Source organism: Pongo pygmaeus, chromosome 2, assembly GCF_028885625.2.
Source record: "Pongo pygmaeus isolate AG05252 chromosome 2, NHGRI_mPonPyg2-v2.0_pri, whole genome shotgun sequence".
Lineage (NCBI taxonomy): Eukaryota > Metazoa > Chordata > Mammalia > Primates > Hominidae > Pongo > Pongo pygmaeus.
In genome coordinates this window covers 121,011,310-121,027,461 of record NC_085930.1, presented here as the reverse complement: position 1 = coordinate 121,027,461, position 16,152 = coordinate 121,011,310, and the positions used below count along the sequence as shown (strand labels likewise).

Genomic DNA, 16,152 nt, shown 5'->3' with positions numbered 1-16,152 from the left:
TTTTTTTTCTTGAGACGGAGTTTCACTTTTGTTGCCCAGGCTGGAGTGCAATGGCGCAATCTCAGCTCACTGCAACCTCCGCCTCCGGGGTTCAAACGATTCTCCTGCCTCAGTCTCCCGAGTAGCTGGGATTACAGGCGCGCACCACCACACCTGGCTAATTTTTGTATTTTTGGTAGAGATGGGATTTCACCATGTTGACCAGGGTGGTCTCGAACTCCTGACCTCAGGTAATCCTCAGCCTCCCAAAGTGCTGGGATTACAGGCGTGAGCCACCGCGCCTGGCCTAATTTTTGTTTTTTTGTTTATTTATTTTTTTTAGAGACAGAGTCTCGCTCTGTCGCCCAGGCTGGAAGTACAGTGGTGCGATCTCAGCTCGCTGCAACCTCCACCTCCCGGGCTCAAGCAATTCTCCTGCCTCAGCCTCCCGACTAGCCGGGACTGCAGGCACACACTGCCACGCCCAGCTAATTTTTTGTATTTTAGTAGAGACTAGGTTTCACCATGTTGCCCAGGCTGGTCTCGAACTCCTGAGCTCAGGCAATTCGCTCGCCTCAGTCTCCCAAAGTGCTGGGATGACAGGCATGAGCCACCGTGCCCGGCCTTAATTTTTGTATTTTTAGTAGAGACCAGGTTTCACCATGTTGGCCAGGCTGGTCTCGAACTCCTAACCTCAGGTGATCCACCCGCCTCGGCCTCCCAAAGGCCTCAGCCTCCCAAAATGCTGTGATTACAGGCGTTAGCCACCACCCCTGGCCTACTGAACTTTTTTTTTTTTTTGAGACGGTCTCGCTTTCGTTGCCCAGGCTGGAGTGCAATGGCGCCATCTTGGCTCACTGCAACCTCTGCCTCCCAGGTTCAAGCGACTTTCCTGCCTCAGCCTCCCAAGTGTCTGGGATTACAGGCATGTGACACCACGCCTGGCTAATTTTGTAGTTTTAGTAGAGACGGGGTTTCTCCCTCTTGGCCAGGCTGATCTTGAACCCTGACCTCAGATGATCCACCTGCCTCAGCCTTCCAAAGTGCTGGGATTACAGGCGCAAGCCACCTCCCCCAGCCCCTGCTAAACTTTTTTGTTGTTTTTTTTTGTGTTTTTTTTTTGAGACGAAGTCTGGTTCTGTTGCCCAGGCTCGAGTGCGGTGGCACAATCTCGGCTCACTGCACCCTCCACCTCCCAGGTTCAAGCGATTCTCCTGCCTTAGCTTCCTGAGTAGCTGGATTACAGGCGCCCTGCATCAGCTTCCCAAGTAGCTGGGATTACAGGCTCTCGCCACAATGCACGGCTAATTTTTGTATTTTTAGTACAGACGGGGTTTCACCATGCTGGCCAGGCTGGTCTTGAACTCCCGACCTCAGGCGATCAGCCTGCCTCGGCCTCCCAAAGTCCTGGGATTACAGGCGTGAACAAACACTTTGGGAGGCTGAGGCAGGTGGATCACCTGAGGTTAGGAGTTGGAGACCAGCCCGGCCAACAGGGTGAAACCCCATCTCTACTAAAAATACAAAAAGCCGGGTGAGATGGCCGGCTCCTATAATCACAGCTACTTGGGAGGCTGAGGCAGGAGAATCACTATAACCCGGGCGGCAGAGGTTGCAGTGAGCCCAGATCGCACAACTGCACTCCAGCCTGGGCAACACACAGCGACACTCCCTCTCAAAAAAAACAAAAAATAAAAAATAATTGAGGCCAGGCATAGTGGCTCACGCCTGTAATCTCAGCATTTTGGGAGGCTGAGATGGGCAGATCACTTGAGCTCAAGAGTTGAAGTCCAGCCTGGGAAACATGGTGAAACTCTGTCTCTACCAAAAATATAAAAATAAAATAAAATCAGCCAGGCATGGTGGCGCTTGCCTGTACTCCCAGCTACTCAGGAGACTGAAGTGGGAGGATCACTTGAACCCAGGAGGCAGAAGTTTCAGTGAATCGAGATGGTGCCACTATACTCCAGCCTGGGGGAGAGAGCGAGACCCTGTCTTAAGAAAAAAAAAAAAAGCCTTTTCACAAGATGGCACGGAAAGTGAAGAAGGAAGTTCCTGCCCCTCCTAAAGCCGAAGCCAAAGCGAAGCCTTTAAAGGCCAAGAAGGCAGTGTTGAAAGGTGTCCACAGCCACAAAAAAAAGAAGATCCGCAAGTCACCCACCTTCCGGCGGCCCAAGACACCGCGACTCCGGAGACAGCCCAAATATCCTCGGAAGAGCGCTCCTAGGAGAAACAAGCTTGACCACTATGCTATCATCAAGTTTCTGCTGACCACTGAGTCTGCCATGAAGAAGATAGAAGACAACAACACACTGTGCTCATTGTGGATGTTAAAGCCAACAAGCACCAGATTAAACAGGCTGTGAAGAAGCTCTATGACATTGATGTGGCCAAGGTCAACACCCTGATTCGGCCTGATGGAGAGAAGGTGTATGTTCGACTGGCTCCTGATTACGATGCTTTGGATGTTTGCAACAAAATTGGGATCATCTAAACTGAGTCCAGTTGCCTAATTCTAAATATATATATATATCTTTTCAGCATTAAAAAAAATAAATAAATAAATAAATAAAAGCCGGGCCCGGTGGCTCACGCCTGTAATAACAGCACTTTGGGAGGCCGAGGCGGGCAGATTGCGAGGTCGGGAGACTGAGACCATCCTGGCTAACACGGTGAAACCCCGTCTCTACTAAAAATACAAAAAAATTAGCCGGGCGTGGTGGCGGGCGCGTGTAGTCCCAGCTACTCGGGAGGCTGAGGCAGGAGAATGGCGAGAACCCGGGAGGCGGAGCTTGCGGTGAGCCAGTATCGCGCCACTACACTCCAGCGTGGGCGAGAGCGAGACTCCGCAAAAAAAGACTAATGTCAAAATCCCCCTTCTAGGAAATTACAAACATTTTCATTTCTCTTAGATACCAAATGGAATGCCTTCCTGATGATTTGCTATTGTATATCTTCGCTAGTTCTGAAGGCCACAAGTCAAGATCAAGGTGCCAGCGTGGTCAGGTTCTAATGTGTCTCTCTTCCTGGCTTATAGATGGCTGCCTTCTCCCTGTGTCCTCACTTAGCCAGGAGAGAGGGCCAGGAGGACTGGTTTCTTTGTTTCTTTTCTTTTTTTTTTTTTTTTGAGACAGGGTCTCACTCTGTCGCCCAGGCTGGAGGGCAGTGGCATGATCTCGGTTCACTGCAACCTCCGCATCCTGGGTTCAAGCGATTCTCCTGCCTCAGCCTCCCGAGTAGCTGGGATTACAGGCGTGTATCACCACGCCCAACTTTTTTTTTTTTTTTTTTTTTTTTTTTTTGTATTTTTAGTAGAGACGAGGTTTCACCACATTAACCAGGATGGTCTTGATCTCCTGACCTCGTGATCCGCCCGCCTCAGCCTCCCAAAGTGCTGGAATTACAGGCATGAGCCACCGCGCCCGGCCGCTCACCCAACTAATTTTTGTATTCTTCGTAGAGACGAGGTTTCACCATGTTGGCCAGGCTGGTCTCAAACTCGTGGACTCAAGTGATCCACGCACCTTGGCCTCCCAAAGTGCTGGGATTACAGGTGTGAGCCACTGCGCCCAGCTGGTTGCTTTAAAAGTTTGCTCTTGCAAACTCTCACCGGGCGTGGCGGTGGGCGCCTGTAGTCCCAGCTACTCGGGAGGCTAGGCAGAATGGCGTGAACCCGGGAGGCAGAGCTTGCAGTGAGCCGAGATCGCGCCACTGCACTGCAGCCTGGGCAGCAGAGTGAGACTCCGTCTCAAAAAAAAAAAAAATTTGCTCTTGCTTTTCTGTCTATTTAGCTCCCAGCACTCCTATCCCCACACTGCTTCCAAAACAATCCAATAAGGAAAGCACAACGACATCCAAATTTCCCTTTGTAAAAATGGCATGTTTTCTAGGTTGAGAAACTCCGATTTCCATTTAATCATTGTGACTTTCATTAGCGCTGAACATCAGAAAGGGAGGAATCTGGGAGATTTGGGAGATGGCTGCAGATGCAGGCAATGGCCAAAACACTGGTTAGAGGAGCCCTGTTAGGATGAGGAGATGCAGCACAGTGTTGAGAAGTGGTTAGTGTGGCTGCTCTTGCTTGACTCACATCTGGTGAAATGCAGGGTGGACAGCAGTCCTGAGGTGGGCATTAATCCATCATCATCTGGTGGGGGCAGGTTTGTAAGGTCCTCTATCTCAGATAGGGTTTAATGGCAGGGCGGGAAAGGAGCATAGATGGGAAAGGTTGTAAACAAAGAAGTCTTCGGCCAGGCGCAGTGGCTCACGTCTGTAATCCCAGCACTTTGGGAGGCCGAGGTGGGCGGATCACTTGAGGTCAGGAGTTCGAGACCAGCCTTGCTAGCATGGTGAAACCCCATCTCTACTAAAAATACAAAAATTAGCCAGGCATGGTGGTGCGTGCCTGTAGTCCCAGCTATTCAGGAGGCAGAGGTGAGAGAATTACTTGAACCTGGGAGGCAGAGGTTGCAGTTAGCCGAGATTGCACCATTGCACTCCAGCCTGGGCGACAGAGTGAGACTCTGTCTCAGAAAAAAGAAAGAAAAGAAAGAAAGAAGCCTTCTTCTCGTGCCACACTAAGTGGTTGGGTCAAGGAGCCTACTTGGACAAGATTCCTGCTGTCCCCCTGAGAAAAGCAACACTAGCCACAGGCCCAGTGATGACACCACCAGGCATGTGAGTCCTGAGTCCCACCAACACAGGCTCCTATCACTCAAGTCAGGCAAAAGGTGGGTTCTTTTCCATGGACTTTGGATTTTCACTTTGCTGCTTTCTAATTTCTTTGTGATGCATCCACTTGGATGCTTCCTTCTCCTCCTGGATAGCACTTCAAGGAAGGTGGGAAACATATACTGGGAACCAAACTACTGATGTCCAGTTCCCAGCCCTACTACCTCCTGTGTGACCTAGAGCAAGTTACTTTACCTCTCTGTGCTGCAGTTTCCTTTTTTTTGAGACGGAGTCTTGCTCTGTCTCCCAGGCTGGAGTGCAGTGGTGCTTGCTATCTTGGCCCACTGCAACCTCCACCTCCCGGGTTCAAGCAATTCTCATGCCTCAGCCTCCCGAGTAGCTGGGATTACAGGCATGCACCACCACACCCAGCTAATTTTTGTATTTTTAGTAGAGATGGGTTTTGCCATGTTGCCCAGGGTGGTCTCGAACTCCTCAGCTCAGGCAATCTGCCTGCCTCAGCCTCCCAAAGTGCTGGGATTATAAGCGTGAGCCACTGCGTCCAGCCAATTTCTTTATTTGTAAAATAGGATGATAATGATACAGACCTCATAGACCTGTTAATGAAGCTTAAATGACGTTGTATTTGTAAAGCTCAAGAAACGGTCAGTCCCTAGTACCCAGTATTATACTAGATCAGTGAAAGTTACATAAATGAAGTAAATGCAGAAGCTACCATCAATGCCCTGTAGAGCTCCTGTATCCGGATCTCCCTTGCAGACTTGGAAGGGAAGCAGGATGGGTTCATGGAAAAGTCTTGGGCGTTGGGATTAGACACTCCTGGATTCAAATCCCAGCTCTGCTACTCCCTGGCTGTGTGAGCATGTGTAAGCTTCTTGGCCTCTGAACCTCAGCCTCAACACCTGTAAAATGAAAATAATGCTCACTTTGCAGGGCAGTGGTAAAGAAAAGAGCTTCCTTAGCTAAGGCTACACAGTAAACGGCCTCTGCTGTTGTCAGAGTGGTTCCTGAGGTTTTCTGGTTTTTGCCTATGAAAATCCAGGCCACTAGAGATGGCAGCTACCACAGGTGTAGGAGTGGATAAGAGGGGACCTTCCCTGGCCTATCCTTTCCCTGGATCCCCTGAAGTTTCCAGGCCTTCTTTCCCAGAATGGGGGGGAAAATAGGCTTTTTCTTCCTTCTAGCTTTTCATAAGAGCAGTGTGGCCGAGTGTGGTGGTTCATGCCTGTAATCCCAGCACTTTGGGAGGCCGAGGCGGACGGATCACGAGATCAAGACATTGGCTGGGCACAGTGGCTCACGCCTGTAATCCCAGCACTTTGGGAGGCCAAGGTGGGTGGATCACCTGAGGTCAGGAGTTCGAAACCAGCCTGACCAACATGGAGAAACCCCATCTCTACTAAAAATACAAAATTAGCTGGGCATGGTGGTGCATGCCTGTAATCCCAGCTACTCGAAAGGCTGAGGCAGGAGAATCACTTGAACCCGGGAGGCAGAGGTTGCAGTGAGCCGAGATTGTGCCACTGCACTCCAGCCTGGGCAACAAGAGCAAAACTCCGTCTCAGAAAAAAAAAAAAAACAAGACATTGAGACCAGCTGGGTGCAGTGGCTCACGCCTGTAATCCCAGCACTTTGGGAGGCCGAGGCGGGTGAATCACGAGGTCAGGAGATCGAGACCATCCTGACTAACACGGTGAAACCCCCGTCTCTACTGAAAATATAAAAAATTAGCCGGGCGTGGTGGTGAGCGCCTGTAGTCCCAGCTACTCAGGAGGCTGAGGCAGAAGAATGGCGTGAACCCAGGAGGCGGAGCTTGCAGTGAGCCAAGATCACGCCACTGCACTCCATCCTGGGCAACAGAGCGAGACTCCGTCTCAAAAAAAAAAGAGATTGAGACCATCCTGGCCAACATGGTGAAACCCCATCTCTACTAAAAATACAAATATTAGCTGGGTGTGGAGGCAGGCGCCTGTAGTCCCAGCTATTCTGGAAGCTGAGGCAGGAAAATTGCTTGAACCCGGGAGGCGGAGGTTGCAGTGAGCCGAGATCGCACCACTGCACTCCAGCCTGGTGACAGAGCAAGACTCTGTCTCAAAAAAAAAAAAAAAAAAAAAAAAAAAGAACAGTGTGAAAAACTTTGAAAATCACAGGATTTTGTGGTCAAAAACCTGAAGTCACATGCAGCCCCTCATTTGGCCCGTAAGCCCCTCACAGGCCCCAAAATTGGGGCAGCTGTTGTGGAGCCCAGTATTGCTATGACAATTGCCCATTCAACTTAGAGTCTGATGCTCTATATAACTCTTGAGTATGGGTTTTATCTGTCTGTCTATCTATCTATCTGTCTATCATCTATCATTTTTTACTACAATCCAGGCTAGACTAATCATTAAAATAGAGAACAGGATTCTTGGAGGAGATGACAAGCTGTGGTCCCTCCTTCACTGATTCCTGCAGTAAAATTCATAGAACAAAAGGATTCAAGGCTGGGCGAGGTGGCTCACGCCTGTAATCCCAGCACTTTGGGAGGCCGAGGCGGGTGGATCACTTGAGGTCAGAAGTTTGAGACCAGCCTGGCCAACATGGAGAAACACCATCTCTACTAAAAATACAAAAATTAGCTGGGCATGGTGGCGGGCAACTGTAATCCCAGCTACTCAGGAGGCTGAGGCAAGACAATCACTTGAATCCAGGAGGCAGAGGTTGCAGTGAGCTGACATCCTGCCATTGCACTCCAGCCTGGGCAACAAAAGCGAAACTCCATCTCAAAAAAACAAAAAGCAGTTTGGGAGGCCGAGGCGGGCAGATCACCTGAGGTCAGGAGTTCAAGACCAGCCTGACCAACATGGAGAAGCCCCATCTCTACTAAAAATAAAAATACAAAATTAGCCAGGCGTGGTGGTGCATCCTGTAATCCCAGCTACTCAGGAGACTGAGGCAGGAGAATAGCTTGAACCTGGGAGGCAGAGGTTGCAGTGAGCCGAGATCGTGCCATTGCACTCCAGCCTGGGCAACAAGAGCAAAACTCCCTTTGGAAAAAAAAAGGATTCAGCAGAAACAGGTAAACATGGTGAAATTGAGGCCAAAATTCGAGAGATTGGCCTAGACTTTTTTTTTCTTTTGGAAATTTTAACCAGGTTTGGCTGTTCATGAAAACTTTTAATAGCTGAGTTTTTTCTGTGTTTTGTTTTAAGTGGGAGTGAAGTTCTGAAAGGGTCGGGAACAAATGGAAGAAAATGGAGCTAACAGGGGGGACGTGGGGCACAGCAAAGTGTTCTTAGGCCCACTGAGTCAAAGGCACAAGAATCAAACTGGAGAGAGTGAGGAGCTCAAGCCAGACAAAGCCAAAGTGGTAGATTTCCTTTCTTAGGCCAACTAGGTTTTCCTTTGCTGGGAAGGAAGAGGGGCTTTTAAATTTTTTATCTAAAATAGAGGTGAGTTTAGGGTGCCATACGGCTGCATTTTTCACCCCTCAGAATCCCTTCTGCTTGAAGAAGGTCTTAATGAGGTCTAGTGGCCCTAACTCGACCTGCTTGGTCAGTGTTTCTTTCTTTAGAGAGTGATCCTGCTGAATTAAAATTCAATTAATCCAACTTTAAGGGCAAGAAAAACTATTTGTGAAAAATCATTAAACAGCACATAAAATCCTTTGAGGAAGACTGAATACTAGGAGAAGTACAGCCTGGCTTTTGTTAAGGTACTTTGGGCCCAATGAGTTAACTTTTTCAAGGAATTTTAACAAGATAGTGGTCAAAGTGGAATTTGTTCGTGAAGTTTATTTAAGGTTTTACAAGGCCCTGCAAAGAGTCCCTCCCCTAAGTCTGGAGGAGAAGAGAGTTTGTAAAAACGTGGTGAGAGGTAAAATCTTAGGGGGGCATTTTTAGACCTGGGAGGAAACAAAACAACTGGCCTAGATGCTTCAAAAATATCAGGGTCCTGGCCGGGCGCTTAAACACTTTATGGCAGGGCGCGGTGGCTCACGCCTGTAATCCCAGCACTTTGGGAGGCCGAGGCGGGTTGATCTTCTGAGGTCAGAAGTTCGAAACCAGCCTGGCCAACATGGCAACCACCCGTCTCTACTAAAAATACAAAAATTAGCTGGGTGTGATGGCACACACCTGTAATCCCAGCTACTCGGGAGGCTGGGGCAGAAGAATCACTTAGAACCCAGGAGGTAGAGGTTGCAGTGAGCCCAGATCGTGCCATTGCACTCTAGCCTGGGTGACAGAGCAAGACTATATCTAAAAAAAAAAAGCCAGGGTCCTTAAAGACAAAGGAAGGCCAGAGAACTGCCACAGATGAAAGGAAACTGGGCTGGGCACAGTGGCTCACGCCTGTAATCCCAGCACTTTGGGAGGCTGAGGCAGGTGAATCATGAGGTCAGGAGTTCAAGACCAGCCTAGCCAACATGGTGAAACCCCATCTCTACTAAAAATACAAAAAAATTAGCCGGGCATGGTGGCCGGCACCTGTAATCCCAGCTACTCAGGAGGCTGAGGCCAAGAATTGCTTGAACCTGGGAGGCAGAGGTTGCAGTGAGCCAAGATTGCACCACTGCACTCCAGCCTGTGTGACAGAGCGAGACTCCGTCTCAAAACAAAAAACAACAACAAAAAAAGGAAACTGAGGAGACTTGACAACTGAATGTAGCATGTGATCATGGATTGGATCCTGGGAAGGGAGAAACAAATTTGCCCAGAAAGGACAGATTTGGGACAACTGGTGAAACATGAATCCAGTCTATGGATTAGATAATGGTACTATATCAACATTTAATTTCCTGACTTTGAGAACTGTACTTTCGTTGTGTAAGATAATGACCATGGTCTTAGGAAATGCACAAGGAAGTGATTAGACATAGGGGGCATCACCGGGAGCGCTGGTTCACGCCTGTAATCCCAGCACTTTGGGAGGCTGAGGTGGGCGGATCACGTGAGGTCATGAGTTCGAGAAATAGAAGGGCATCATATCCACAACTTTACTCCCAGATGGTTCAAGAAAAATAGTATATGTGGGTATAGCTATATATACTCCACTTATAATACACACATATGTACATATCCCAACATATACATACCGTGTACATGTAACACAGGTATATAATATATAGATATAGTAATATATATGTAAATATATGGGAGAGAAGAAGTGATAATGCAAATTGGGCAAAGTGTTAATATTTGGGGACTCTAGGTTAAGGATATATTGGAGTTTTTTGTACTATTACAATTTTTCTCTAAATTTAAAATTATTTCAAAATACAAGGTAAGCTAATATAAAAATAAGTAAAACTAAATAAATTTAAGAAGAGATAAAAGCTTTAAAAAAAAGCCAGGCATGGTGGCTCATGCCTGTAATCCCAGCACTTCCGGAGGCTGAGGCAGGAGGATCATTTGAGGCCAGGAGTTCAAGACCAGCCTGGTCAATACGGTGAGACCTCATCTCTATTAAATAAATAAACAAACAGGCTGGGCTCAGTGGCTCGCCACCTGTAATCCCAGCACATTGGGAGGGCGAGGTGGGTGGATCACAAGGTCAGGAGATCGAGACCATCCTAGCTAACACGGTGGAACCCCATCTCTATTAATAATACACAAAATTAGCTGGGCGTTGTGGCAGGCGCCTGTAGTCCCAGCTACTCCGGAGGCTGAGGCAGAAGAATCACTTGAACCAGGGAGGCGGAGGTTGCAGTGAGCTGAGATTGCACCACTGCACTCCAGCCTGGGTGACAGAGCGAGACTCCGTCTCAAAAAAATAAATAAATAAATAAAATAAAAATAAATGAATAAATAAATAATAAACAAATAAATGAAAAGAAACCTAAAAAGAAAAAAAAAAGAAACAAAAAGGAGGTAGATAAGGAAGAAACAATCTGTGACATTTTTTGATTTTCTCTTGCCCCATAATATATCAAGACAGGTGCTAATAGGATACACAAGAATTAAGAATCACCCCAAAGAGGTTTGTAACCAAACTAGGAAGACCTAAGGCACTTGCAATAGTTGAAAACCTGTGGTCATCCATGTATCCAGGAGCCATCATTCAACAAAGAGTTACTAAAGACCTCTGGTGCCCAGGCCAGAGTTTGTGACTTAGCTCCTGCCTCCAAGGAGCTGGCAGTTTTATGCAAGAGACCAACACATACAAAATTATTGCAGTGTCCACAAGAATTGTGACGGTAGCATGAATGTGGGAGTGTGCATCTCAGTCTGGGGAGGGAACCTGCCAGAAACAACTTACTTCTCAGAAGATGTGACACTGAAAGTAGGTTTTGAAGGCTGAGTAGGAGTCAGAGAAGGGATTTGTGAGCCTTGGTAGAGGAGACAGTCTGCAAAGCACAGTGATAGGAGACAGTATGCAACAGCCAAGCAACAAGGGCGCATTAAGCAAAGTGGGTGCTGAAAAGCATCAGGCAGGAGGCTGGACAGGCGAGTCATGGCTGAAAGGCTTAGAGGAGGCTAGAGTTTCTGAGCTAGGATTTGAAGAAGGAGACTGTCAAGGATTCGTGAAAACCACGTATTATAGACAAACAGAGGGAATGAGCACACAGGTCAGGAATGAGCAAATCCCAAGGCTAAGGGGACGGTAAACACTCTGGAGCCTGGGAGTCTGCACAAGGTGGGGTTGTGCAAGGTGTTTGCTTCTCACCTGAGCCTGCAGGCTTTCACATGAGGCCTCAGCCTATAGTCCCATGGTCAGGGTCAACTCAGGAAAACAGAAATGACTTTACATATTTATAACAGAGAAATTTAGTGGGGGGATTTTGTTGGACAGGTGAGGGAATTAAGAGGTCAGCTAAAGCCGGAAGCCACTGCCACTCCTAGGCTGGAGGGTCAAGGGAGGAAGTGATGTTACCTGAACCCAGGGTTTGAGGTCACCTGCTGGAAGCTGAAGCCACAACAGGCCTGGAACTGGAGCTGTGGAAGAGATGCAGCCACTACTGAAGACAGGAGTTGCTACCCAAGGCAGAGGGAGGAAAGAATACCCTGGCTTTTCCCTTCTCATCCTCTCGTCAACTGCTATCCTCCTATTGGCTAAACCCAGCCAAAGCCAACTGACATAGGAACTGAGGGAGTATAACTGAGGATCAGCCTCGCTGTGATCTAGGACAGAGCAGGGGAAGGGCTGGGAATGGATCTGAGGGCACCCAGACCCAGAAGCAGTCCATATGGGAGCTGTTTTCAGTCCCACACATAAATTGGGCAGTCTTTTCTGTCCACGTATCAGCACTGACCCATTCAATCCCCCAGTGTTCTTCAGCTCAGGAAATGGTACCATCATACATCCAGGTGCTCAGGTAAAAACTCTGGAGTCAACCCCACTCTCACCTTTTGACTTCTGTCTTTCATCCAACCCATCAACAAATCCTAAGGGCTCTACTTTATTTTGTTTTTTGGTTTTTGTTTTTTGTTGTTGTTTTGAGACGGCGCCTCGCTCTGTTGCCAGGCTGGAGTGCAGTGGCTTGTAAAATGGAGAAATCAAAAGTGCCATTTTCTGGATATTTAGAACCATTATCGAGTTTGTATTGGGGCCAAGCAGTGTTGCAGAAGAAAATAAGACGCTTAGGTTTTAGGTCAGGCGAGAGTTGAAGAGGCTTTAAGTTTTTGAGAACACAGGCTAAGGGAGAAGAAGGAGGAATGGAGGGTGGAAGGTTGCCCATAGTGAAGGAGGCAAGTCCACAGAAAAGAGAGGGTAGAGACATGGAGAAGGGGGGTTAGTGAGCAGCCCTGGGCTGCAATGCGGGTGAGCAGCCAACGCAGGCATCCCCACAATTGACTTGCCACCAAAAGAATGTGGGTGAATGACCAAGGCAGGCGTCCCCACGGTGATCAGACACCAATACAGTGTGGGTGAATAATCAGGCAGGGGTCGCCGCAGTGATTAAACACCAAGAGAAAACTGTCTTCCCAAGTCCGTGACTGGCACCAGAGTTTTGGGTCCACGGATAAAATGTGTCTCCGTTGTCTCTACTACAGAGGAAAAAGAACTGGAATTGGAAGGACAGGGAGACTGAAGGGTAGCAACAGAGGCTGGAGAAGAGAGTGAAAAGACCGCTTACCGGATTTGAAATTGGTGAGATGTTCCTTGGGCTGGTTGGTCTGAGGACCCGAGGTCATAGGTAGATCTCCTCACGGAGTGACGGTGAGGACAGGGGACTGGTCTCCCGAAGAAGTCCTCCCGTCCCAGGTCTTCGGCACCAAATGTCACGCGCGTCCGTGTGAAGAGACCACCAAACAGGCTTTGTGTGAGCAACAAGGCTGCTTATTTCACCTGGGTACAGGTGAGCTGAGTCTGGAAAGACTCAGCCAAAGAATATAGGGGTGGGGCCATTTTATAAGATTTGGGTGGGTAGTGGAAAATTACAGTCAAAGGGGGTTTTTCTCTTATGGGCAGGGGCAGGGGTCACAAGGTGCTCAGTGGGGGAGGTTCTGAGCCAGGAGAAGGAATTTCACAAGGTTAATCGCTCAGTTAATGTGGGGCAGGAACAAATCACAATGGTGGAATGTCATCAGTTAAGGCAAGAACCGGCCATTTTCACTTCTTTTGTGATTCTTCACTTGCTTCAGGTCGTCTGGACAAATACATGCAGACTTGGGCTCAGAGGCCTGACACAAGCGATTCTCCTGCCTCAGCCTCCCCAGTAGCTGAAATTACAGGGATGCGCCACCATGCCCAGCTAATTTTTGTATTGTTATTTTTTATTTATGTATTTATTTTTTTGAGACCGAGTTTTGCTCTTGTTGCCCAGGCTGGAGTGCAGTGGTGCAATCTCGACTCACTACAACCTCCGCCTCCCAGGTTCAAACTACTCAGCCTTCCTGATCTGCCCGCCTCAGGCCTCCCAAAGTGCTGGGATTACAGGCGTAAGCCACGGCGCCAGCCAATTTTTGTATTTTTAGTAGAGACAAGGTTTCACCATGTTGGCCAGGATGGTCTCAATCTCCTGGCCTCACGATCCACCCGCCTCGGCCTCCCAAAGTGCTGGGATTACAGGCATGAGCCACAGCGCCCCGCAAGGGCTCTACTTCAAAAACATTGTGTATTTCATTAGTTTGAAAAGGCACATTTTTCTTTTTCTTTTTTTTTTTTTTTTGAGACAGAGTCTCACTCTGTCGCCCAGGCTGGAGTGCAGTGGCGTGATTCAGCTCACTGCAAGCTCCGCCTCCCGGGTTCACGCCATTCTCCTGCCTCAGCCTCCCAAGTAGCCGGGGCTACAGGCACCCACCAACACGCCCGGCTAATTTTTTGTATTTTTAGTAGAGACGGGGTTTCACCGTGTTAGCAAGGATGGTCTCAATCTCCTGGCCTCATGATCCACCCGCCTCGGCCTCCCAAAGTGCTGGGATTACAGGCGTGAGCCTCCACGCCCAGCGAAGAGGCACATTTTTCACTTGACATTTCTGAAGTTGGGATGAAGTTTTCAGAGCATTAAACTAGTGGAGTTTTTCCTTGTGTGGTGGTAATAATGGTATATGCTTCAATTATTTATTGCTGCTTAACAAACCACTTGAGAACTGAGCTGCATAAAACAACCACCATTTTACCTTGCTCACAGATTTTGTGGGTCTGGAATTGAGAGAAGGCACAGCAAGAAATATTTGTCTCAGTTTCACAATGCCTGGAGTCTTAGCTGATAGCTGGGATGACTGTAAGGGCTGGAGGCTAGAGTCATCTGGAGAGGAGTCACTCACATGTCTGGCTCCTAGGTTGGGATGACATGAATAGCTGGGGGCTCACTGGATGGCTGGCTATCTATCTATCATCTATTGTTACATATTCTCGGAACTTCTCCATGTGGACACTCCACATGGCCTCTCTATTATGGCAGCTCATGGTTCTGAGGGCCAGTGTCCCAGCTTCTTATTCTGATTGGACTGCTATAATAAAATACCATAGACTAGGTAGCCTGTAAACAACAGTTTACCTTTCTGAAGGCTAGGAAATTGAAGATAAGGTACCAGTAGATTTGGTTTCTGGTAAGGGCCTGTTTCTTCATAGAAGGCATCTTCTCGCTGGGCGTGGGGGCTCACGCCTGTAATCCCAGCACTTTGGGAGGCCGAGGTGGGTGGATCACAAGGTCAGGAGTTTGAGACCAGCCTGACCAACATGGTGAAACCCCGCCTCTATTTAAAAATCCAAAAATTAGCTGGGTGTGGTGGCACGCACCTCTAACCCCAGCTACTCAGGAGGCTGAGGCAGGAGAATCGCTTGAACCTGGGAGGCAGAGGTTGCAGTGAGCCAAGATCGCGCCATTGCACTCCAGCCTGGGCGACAGAGTGAGACTCCAACTCAAAAAAAAAAAAAGAAGGCATGTTTTCATTGTAACCTCACAGGGTAGAAGGGGTGAGGGATCTCCCTGGGGTCTCTTATAAAGGCACTAATTCATCATGAGGGCTCCATTCTGATGACCCCATCACCTCCCAAAGGCCCCACCTCCTACCTCCTAATACCATCACCTTGGGGGTTAGGATTTCAACATATGAATTTTGTGGAGACACACCAACATTCGGATCACAGCGCCCAGTGAGCAAGATGAAAGTTTGCCTCCGAAGTCATATCGCATCACTTCCACTGTATTCTGCTGCTTGAAGCAGTCATAAGCCCACCTAAATTTTAGGCAAAGGCACACAGACCCCTGACCTCTCCATAAGAAGAGTGTCAAAGAATTTGGGGCTATGTTTTAGAACTGCCACAGTGTATCTTAAAATTAGTGGAGTCTTAGAGTCCACAAAATACGTTATCTTGAATTTGAGCACCCCTCACAACCTCTACTGCTAACACCCTGGTCCAAGCTATAATTACCATCCATCTGCCTCAGTGATTCCACTCCATCCCTCCCAGGCACCCTCACCATCTATTCTCTACACAGTAGCCAGAGTGATCTTTATAAAACATAAATCATGGCCGGGCATGGTAGCTCATGCCTGTAATCCTACCACTTTGGGAAACCGAGGCAGATGGATCACTTGAGATCAGGAGTTCAAGACCAGCCTGGGCAACATGGTGAAACCCTGTCTCTACTAAAAATACAAAAATTAGCTGGGCATGGTGACTCATGCCTGTAGTCTCAGCTACTTGGCGGGGCTGAAGCAGGAGGATTGCTTGAACCTGGGAGGTGAAGGCTGCAGTGAATTGTGCCACTGCACTCCAGCCTGGAGGACAAAGTGAGACTCTGTCTCAAAAAAACAACAATAAAAACCCACAAACAGGCCGGGTGTGGTGGCTCATGCCTGTAATCCCAGCACTTTGGGAGGCCGAGATGGGTGGATCACCTGAGGCCAGGAGTTTGAGACAAGCCTGGCCAACATGGTGAAACCCTGTCTCTACTAAAAATACAAATATTAGCCGGGTGTGGTGGCGGGCACCTGTAATCCCAGCTACTTGGGAGGCTGAGGCAGGAGAATCGCTTGAACTCAAGAGGCGGAGGTTGCAGTGAGCCAAGATCACGCCATTGCACTCCAGCCTGGGTGACAAGAGCAAGAC

General features: G+C 48.4%; 1 long non-coding RNA gene and 1 pseudogene across 1 annotated transcript in view; one reads left to right on the top strand and one right to left on the bottom strand.

The window, feature by feature from the left end:
• The window catches only part of LOC129033174 (uncharacterized), an 86,087-nt gene extending 71,693 nt beyond the window's left edge, over positions 1 to 14,394 (bottom strand). The window contains exon 1 of the long non-coding RNA XR_010125756.1: positions 14,214 to 14,394. This is a non-coding gene — a long non-coding RNA (uncharacterized LOC129033174). The remainder of the gene's footprint in view (positions 1 to 14,213) is intronic.
• On the top strand, positions 2,007 to 2,473 carry LOC129033173 (large ribosomal subunit protein uL23-like; annotated as a pseudogene).
• Positions 14,395 to 16,152: the final 1,758 nt, after the last annotated feature.